This window comes from Papaver somniferum, unplaced genomic scaffold, assembly GCF_003573695.1.
Source record: "Papaver somniferum cultivar HN1 unplaced genomic scaffold, ASM357369v1 unplaced-scaffold_125, whole genome shotgun sequence".
In the NCBI taxonomy this organism is placed as follows: Eukaryota; Viridiplantae; Streptophyta; class Magnoliopsida; order Ranunculales; family Papaveraceae; genus Papaver; species Papaver somniferum.
In genome coordinates, this window is record NW_020621603.1 from 18,950,074 (window position 1) to 18,959,730 (window position 9,657).

Below are 9,657 nucleotides of genomic sequence, written 5' to 3' on the forward strand. Positions count from 1 at the left end.
TGCTCAGTGGGATATAGACAGGAATCCTAACACTTCCGGTATTGACTGCATCACATTATAGTGGTGCAGAGTATTCAATGTTCACCATATAAATAGTCATTATTTCTTATGCAAACTAGAGATTTTTTTATTTTATTTTTGAACTGAAAATTTATTTAACTTAAGAAATTACAATTCTGACAGTTCGAGTATAGGACATCCCGTTACGAACATCAAGTACAATGTTTGAGATAAAAGATGGGAAGTTCCAAATTCTTGTTGATGTCGTGGTTGGGTTTTGTCGTTGATGGTCCACCGCTTCATTTGTTAATATGTCGGCTGCTTGGTTTGCTTCCCTGTATGCATGTATAATCTTCACGCGAGGTATACGATCCATTAACATCTTGATTTCAGTTATCATTTCCTGCAGATACCATGGAATGGTGTGTAATTAATTGTGAATTATATGAATAAGTGCTTTTGAGTCTACGTTGAACCACGCCACTTTCCATAACTGCTGCTTCGCGAGTGTTGTTGCTAATAAGAGTCCCCATGTCTTCGCCGTCAATGTTGTCGTTATTCCTAACGGTGTTTCCATCGCCATTAAAACCTACCATGTGTAGGTCCTACAAATACGTCATGTTCTTTCTTGTCCCAGACTGCTTCTCGCTGATCCGTCTGAGTTGATCTTGATCCAATATTATGTTGGTGGTTGCCTTCCTACAAGTATGGCGGTATCCTTATACCGCTGTGTAAGTCTTGGTTGTGGATTACGGTCACGAGAGAATGGAATAAAATGTTGTTGTGCCCACCTATATTCTTCACACATTGTGAAAACTATGGTCCTGAGTTGTTGGACTGATTGCTTGATATTCTTGAATACTTGTGAGTTTCTTGCCGGCCATAGATGCCATAAGGTGAAACTGAATAGTGTTGATGTTGTGTTCAACACTTCTGATAAGTGCTTAATTCTTAATATTTTACTACTAAAATTTACATTTATTTAGTTCTTTATTTTATACATATTTGATGATTTTATTTATTTTTGTAGTTTTTAGAAAATAAAGCTCTATGGACTAAAATGAGGAATTCTGCTGGAGAAATGAAGTGATTTATGTGTTAAGCCCAGAAGGAAACATGAAGAATTATTGGGCCAATTATTTGAATAAAAGTGTGCCACGACGTGTGTAGAAGTGTGGAGACCATTATTAGAGATTAATTATGATAAAAGATATTTGAATATATTTTGTTTAATGAAGAAAATAAACAAAATAAAGAAGGAGATAAAGGATAATATATTTTCCAAATAAAGAAAATGGTGACTTCATGATGAGATATTATTTGACACGTGGCACATTCTTATTTGAAGATTTTGTGTTGTCCTGACACATGGCGCATTCTCATAGGGAAAATGATGTGGTAATGGATATGCTAAAGGAAAGTAGTTTCCTTTGAAAACTATAAATACTGGTCGAAGCAGATGGAAAAAGGAGATGTCCGGGGTTCCTAGTCTAGAGAAATATTATAGTTTTATGATTTTTCTTTATGCTTTTGTAATGGAATAACTCTGTACTAGGGCTAGATGAAGCCTATGATGCATGCAAGAGGATTTCCACTATTTTTCTATAAAAATTCAATTTGGTCCTTGTTCTCGTTTCATAATGATAATAATTTTCTTCGCATGTCCTCGTGCTTATTTTATTGAGTTTTATATTCTGTTCATGAGAACATCACGTTAATTGGAGATAAATTATTAGTATTTTTGAGAACTTCAATATAGTGGGTTATAATGTTTTACCTTCCAAGACGTAAATATTCGTGTCCTAAATCGCTTTGAAGCAGTGTTGAAGAATTTTATAGAAAATGGTTGAATAATCTAGTACGCAACATAGTGGTGGAATCAAAGCCCTGATGTCTTATTTATTTATTTATTTTATTAACTTTCATTAATTTTTATCTTATATTATTTTTTGTCTCACTTGATTTAATTATAAATTAAAGGTAACAAATTTAGTCCCTGCGGAACGAACCGCATTTGTATACTGTCCTATCGACAGCCGTGCACTTGCGGCATAATCCCATCAAGTTTTTGGCGCCGCTGCCGGGGACTAAAAAACAAGTTGTTATTTTTAGTTTCTATTAAATTTGTAAATATTAGGATAATTTAGAATTTATTGCAGTAGGTAATAGGGAAAGAGACACAGAGAAAAGGATATTTCATTTCATTAGTGTGAGTATGTGTTACACAGATATAGTCCTTTATATATAATAGGAATAAATCCCTAGTTACTATATTGGGCCGCGCATCCTTGGGCTAAATCCCTACAACACTCCCCCTTGTGCGGTCCAATAGAACTCCGTCAGTACTTCTCATACAATGCTTCGGATGCAGGTCTTCAAATGTAATTCTCTCCTTGATGATTATTGTGGCTACGCAATCCTTCATTTAAACTTTGACAAGGAAAAAAAAACGTGGGACAAAACCTTGGTACAACTCTTCACATATAGTACTTCACATGTTGTACGATCTTTAAGGACCGACTAATTTCCTCGTTAAAACTTTTCCAGGAAAACCCAGAGGGACAAAACCTGAACTAAAGAAAAAGAGTACAATATTAAGAAAACTTAGAACCTAGTTTGACTCCAATATGTTGCCTCACTAAAACCTTGACAAGGAAAAACCCAGTGGGATAAAACCTTGACGTAGGAAAAAGAGTACAACGTGATAGATGCAAGTAAAGGTGATCCGTTGCATATGATCACTTTGCTCCATTGAAGTTGACTAGTTGCTTCACAACTCTTCAGGCAGAAAATTCTCGTGGGAAAGACAATAGCTTTAGTTGGGAAATTACATTCCCGGTGTTTGTTGTTGTCTCATTAAAAACCTTACCGAGTAACAAAACCCTGTGGGAAAAAATAACCCCGGTGAAGGAAAATAGTTCAACACACCATTAGATGCTCCCCCTGATGTCAGACAATTTTCGATAGTCTAATGCAGTCAAAAGGAGTTTATCACACTTTACTTTGGTGACTTGAACGTTTATAAAACCCTGTTGTTGATTCTGGAAGTTACATTGCTTAACAGACTATCACATTTCATTTCTTTGATTCAGATATTTTCAGTAATATCAACACGATGTTGATGTCTTCAACGTTCAACATAATTGATGTTTTTAGTGTAGTCTCTCTAAAAACCTTGTCGAGTAACAAAACCCTTTGGGAAAAACTATTATCGATCGAAGGGAAAAAGAGTACAACACAACTTCAATTTCGAAGTAAAATATGTCGACATCATATCCTTGGATCCTCCCCCTGATGTCAGCATCCCCCCTGATTACTTTCACAGTTTTTCCAGACATTTCCTTTAGTCATGTATTTTTCAAAACTGAATATTGGTAATGACTGAGAAAATAATCTACCATATCTCCCTCTGATCACTTTCGTTGAAGAAGAGATTATTGTTCCTTCATAATCAACAACCTTTGGATTGCAGTACCTTTAGCATTCATTTTTATATCTTTGGAGGGATAAAACAAACTCATGTCAATGGTTACTTTAAGTACATGATTAAATTCATTGTACCATTCCAAAGACGTTGCGTTGGCGCTGAGCTATATCTAGCTAACAAGTTCCCTGAGGATGCAAAATTTTATCGAGTACATTATTATACTAAGTACAAAAATGCGTCTATTTTACTTAGATATGGGAATTTCATCTCCCAACACATCTTCGTCATCTTCCTTTAGACGAAATGGTCACTTACTTACATTTTAACCTCGAATAATCATGGGAGTGCTATCAGGATGCATTTCTTTGTTAAATTGCCTGACAATGGACATATGCAAACTGGTGGAATAATATACCACAAGCTCGGTCTTCTAGTTCAGAACATAGATAAGATCGAGATTTCCCAGGATTTTCATCTCAAATTCAGATTTTAAATAGCTTGTAAGATCTCTTATTCCATTAAGAGTATTTATCATGTCCATACCGTCGACATAAATAGCTATAATTCTGAATCAGGAACATATTTAATACGCATGGCACGAAACCTTAATTGTTTATCCCTTCCCAATCAAATAGTCACTTAGTCGGGTATACCACATCCGCCTGATTGTTTAAATCAATAAGTGAGTGTTCCAGTGTAACTGCAAACACACTCCATGGTTTAGAGTCATTCGACTTGGGAAGCAAAAGGCCATCATGCACTTTTTCAAATATCTTCTATCTCTTGATTCTTTTAGAGATACATAATAACCACATAAATATGTTGCATTTCAAGTCCTTTTGAAATTACCATGCTAACTAAGTAGAGGAACAATATAACTTTCATTAGAAGAGGACAATTCCAGGGCTTTGTGAGAAACCTCGCGCCACAAGGCGAGTCTTTATAGTATAAGACTGCTTTCTTCTCATTATGCTTTGTGACAAATTAATCATGTATTTCCAATGGGCTTTACACTTGGTTGGTTAGCACTACCACACCAAATACCTGTATATTTGTCAAAGAACCAAGTTCTACTTGGATTGTATAGGCCAAATACGCTCTTCGTTGAAATTAAGCAACAAGGAGCTTGGTTCTATCTCATCTTGCTTTATTTCCTTAAGCAAATGTATATGAAATTAATCAGCAATATGCTCGCATGATCTTTCCAGTGACTCGTGCGCATTCTCATAATTCACTTGGGATGTCATTGTTCTCTGGAATAATTAAACTTTGGAGCGTCCTCCAGTTTGAATCTTATGAGATGATTTCTGATGATATAAATAATTTGTGACTTACTCACCTACTTCCTTTCTAGGTGAGCATTGATTGAACCTGGTGGTATCTCCATCTTCCTTTATGGAGCCACGGCCTCAACTACACTTCCACCAAGTATAGTTGCAACACCTTAGTATATGGTGTACCCCATACTGAGGATTTATAACCTTGCAGAAATATTTGCAGCTGGTATGTGTGATCTTGTCACTTTAGCGACATCAGTGTATATTCTGAAAATCGATTATTCTTTGTCACTTCACATTTACTTTTGTGTAGTACAAGAATCAATATGAGACACAGTGGGAACACACCACGACAATGCCTGTCGTCCCCTAGAAAATACTTTTTCTTATCTCCCCCTATCGACGGGAAGACTGTCTCACTAAAGCGATAACCCGCAAATCTAGCGGTAAGAGACCTCCCGCAAAAAGGTTTAAACTGCGGATAATTGTTGGGAACTCATTTCCAACATAACTACTTAACAGTTTTGAAAACTCATCATCGTACGATGTGGAGTCGTAATGGCATATATATAATGCAACCCAAAAATGCGTACGAACACGAATGTCAGGCTTAAATCCAGTTACCAACTGGTGCGCATAAAAGGTTGAATAATATTGGGTTCTAAAAAAAATTAAGAAAGATGCGTGTAATATTTCATATCCCCAAAGCGATAAAAGATAGGTTGGTACGCATAACCTATTCCTTAGGCACCATCTGTAACCTTTGATGGTAGCCTCTGCAAGACCATTGGGTATAAGATGCTCTATATTGATCTTATTAAACATGCAATATTCATCAAGTCCTTTTGATGTAGATTCTCTAGCATTAATAAGGGTGGTGAGCCTTTGCACTTTGATTTGTGTAATATGTGCTTGGAATTTTTAAACGCAAATTTCTTGGGAACTATAACTAGTCCAAAATGTCAAAACATTCACCAGAGCCATAAGTCACTTTAATGGTCCGCATTCTGCATGAATTTTTTTTTTAAATTTCACCTTGTTATCTTTGTAATATGGATTGTTTACCATTTGCATCTTAGGATGGTCTCGATCCTGTTTTACTGAAGACTTTGTAAAATGAGTGATATGCTCTCTTACTTAAAAGCATAATGGGAGGGAGGAGGTGGTTGTGTATCTGGTACTTTAGAAAACACTTATTTAGAGATATGCCGTTACTTCGCATTATGTCATTAGTCTCTCTAAAGTATGTTTCCTTCCAAATACATTACTGACTATAAAAGATGCAATCAATTACATTATCATCACAGTCAGGTTTCACATGATATCCATTTGCATGAGTTTCTTTGGAATTTAACAAGGCGTGATTATCTCTCGGTACATATAGAGATTTTGGTGACGTCTTTGTTCTATCTTGAAAACAATTTTATTTTTTTTGAGCAGTGTTGCGCTCGATGATCCAATCCTCGTAGTCACATTATAAGGAAATAGTTCAACAAATAGTTTAAATTCCTTAAGGTAGTGGAAGAAAAATAATTATGAGTTAGACATTTGGGTATTGAGAGTTTTAATAAGTGGTGTGGTCTTATTACGTAATAAAAGTGGGATTCAACTCAAGTACTTTAGACTGAATATATATTACGTTTCACCCAATATATCTCAAGTGCTTTAGAGAATTTATGTCTCGTGTGTGAGGTGCAGATATTGGATCTAGTTCAACTAAATAGATAGTCAATTGACCCGACAAAGTTCTTGTTGCCATTAAAGTTGATGTGAAAATTGGTTGCTACTATGATACACACATTATATTGTATATATCAATACCTATGACCAGTGCATTTCCAACTCTTTCATTTATGATGGGAGCTAGAATTACATCTTAGCTTCATCCCATTCAGCTGATACCTGTACTTTGGTGTCATTATTACTGGGGAAAAAATACATCTTTGTCTCATGACACACACACATATATATATATGTATCCCTTGTCTAACCCTTATTACTTCGGGGGTTCTTTCCATTTTCAATTTTGCTACATTTAGCTTAATTTGAGAAATTTCTTTATCTCAACAGGCTAAGAGAATCTCACTACACACGGAAACCAATTACTTTAGGTTGAATATAGCTTCTAAAGATAGTGGATCTGTTGTTTGCATACTTAAGCATATACTGGTTCATTAGTATTAGTATTATGAATGAAGTAGAAAAATGGAAGAAAAATAAATCTGAATATATCATTTTTTGTGAGTCTTTCCGCAAAAATTGAGATTCATCTGCTTTGACTACAACACAACTTTGTTGAAGCTACTGATTCTAATTCAATAGTCTAACCAGTGAATTACATCCCACTAGACATTCGTGCTCGTGAAAAAACAACATGAATATTTAAATTTCCTTATTTCAACAAAGGTTTTAATTGAGCAAAAAATGTTTCCTTAAAAACATAGGGGCACATGGCTTCACCTATTGGACAGTACATCGTCATTGGTAGAAGGTTTTATATGAGACTTACATTTTCCACTAAAATATTGTTTCCACATCAAATAGATAGTAACCGTGGTCAAGTACTTCAGAGTCTAAATGAGCGTCATTTTCAATAATCAATGACCATAATCCTTTCACGTTCGGACGCTACTTAGTCGATCCCCAATATGAGCATCATTTTCATAACACAAAATTGGTTAAAAAGACCAAAATCCACAATTTCTGGGTGAAAAGGACATTTAGATTTTGATACTGTTTAAATGGACAAAAATGTAAAAATATCCAGGATGTAAACAGTTTCATCCTACCCATTTTCAAATACTTTTTCTTATTTTTAATTTACATCAGGATGCATCCAGTTTCATCCTTGCTATTTTTTAAGTTTAAGTCAGGATGAATCCAATTTCATCCTTGCTATTTTCTTGGTGTCCATTTCACCCATAATAATTTTTACTCGTCCATTTGAACCATGTTTTAAAAATATTTGGACAAATGACCCATTTTCCGTTTTCATAACCCGTCATATGGGTACAAGCGTTACAAAAGTTTGCATAATAACACGAAACATGCGAACATAACACACAAGGAAAATCTAAGGAAAAAAATAATAATTAAAAGAAAGAAAATACAAGAAAGAAATCGAGTATAAGCTGAATATGGGAAAGGATCCTAAGCAGACAAATATGTCTAAAGAATTTGAAGTAATCATCATAGCATATAGCATAATAAAGAAGAAAGGATAACTGTTTGGCGTAATTATCATAGAGTCAAAAAACAAAATGAAAACAAGCGTCATTATGATGACAGAATCGGGTGCGGCAATCAAGCATGTGCAACCAATTTACGTTTTTTTTTTTTTTTTTTTTTTTTTGGAAACAAACATTTCTTTAAGACACATAAAGAATTCAGAAAAGAGTAGAGCTAAATAGACTTCTCTCCTCTCTTGATAGCGATTTCCGGCAGAGAGAAAAATTTTCGTCAACCTTTAACTGTTCAGATCTTCTTGGATCTGGGCAGTACCAATCTTAATCTTCATAGTATTAGATTTTTAGAAGGAAATTAAGAAAATAAACCCCCAATCCTTTACTCTATCTTCACTGTCATCTTCAAAATCCTAAATCATCCCCCATGGATTTAGCAGATTTCATCGGCTGAATCCTCGATTCACCGGCCCTTCAATGTCAATTGGATTGCTTGCTTGCTAATTGTTGTGATACCCATCTTATTCCTAGAGATTTTAACCTAATTCAAACTGATGCTGCTAGATGTGATATGGGTTTTCATCTTAACTTTTTATCGGCTCCGGTCTACTTCGACCTTTCTGGTCCCGGTTTTTCCAGCTGCAATAACATCTTTCATTATTCAAATACGAGGTAATTTTAGATGGGTACCTAATCGATTTCATCTTCGGATAAGTAAAAGGAACGTATCTTGGCTATTATCCATATGCCTTTAATTCATATCATGATGTTTGATCTTCTCGTTAAGCCTCAACGGTTCACTGTTATGCCCAGAGATTTATTCTTCTTTTTAAAACTTTCAGATTTCTTTATCTCTGTGAGACCTTGTATTTTCCTTGCTAATTTCACAGAACAACCAAAAGTTTATGCTTAATCTCATTAAACCTTGATATCTAAGTTTTTCTTACAATCGATCTTTGTTTTTGCATTTTCCTTTTGGTATATTGTGTGTAGGTTGTGAACCTATTTAGTTTTTTAAGATTCCTGTTTTTCCTTCATAGCTTTTCCTGAGCTAGTGAAAAATCCCCTGATTGCTTTGGTTTAACTTATTGTCTGAAAAAAGAAAAAAAAAAAAAGAGGTTGAAGGCATTTTTCAATCCACCAGATTAAATTCAAAGTGTGTGTTTAGTTTTGTTGGTGGTGTCTCTTGTTAATGCATGTGTCCTTTGCTTTGTTGATGCAAATGTGTTTTTGGAGCTCAGGTTGTTTGTGTAGGTTTGGTTGATTTTGGTTGTTAGTTTTGTTGATGCAATTGTGTTTTTGGTGCTCAGGTTTGTTTGGGTAGGTCTGGTTCTTTCCTTGCAATTTGTTTTTTGTTGGAGATTTTGTCTTCTGGAGGTCGTTCATGTTTTGGGTTTAACTTATTTAGTCTCTGGGCTAACAGAATTGAGCTTAACCTTTGCTCCATAAAAAACAACATCATTGATTTCTTGCTTCTGCATATTATCACCTCTGCGCCAATAATCAGGATACTCTCCCAAAAGATTTCAGCTCCCTCTTTGCTAGACTGGCAGTACCTATCTACTGTTTCACAATTAACCTCCTTCGTTCATGTTTGAATAACTTCCATCCTTAGTGCATTATTAGTGAAACCAGTGGCGAGCCATACACGGTGACTCTCATTTTGGTCTCTATAAGAATTTTAGTATCAGTTTTGATCAAAGTGACATATCCTTCATAGAAAGCGGCATATTTCAACATTTTCACATGTTGAAAATTTATTTACTCAAAT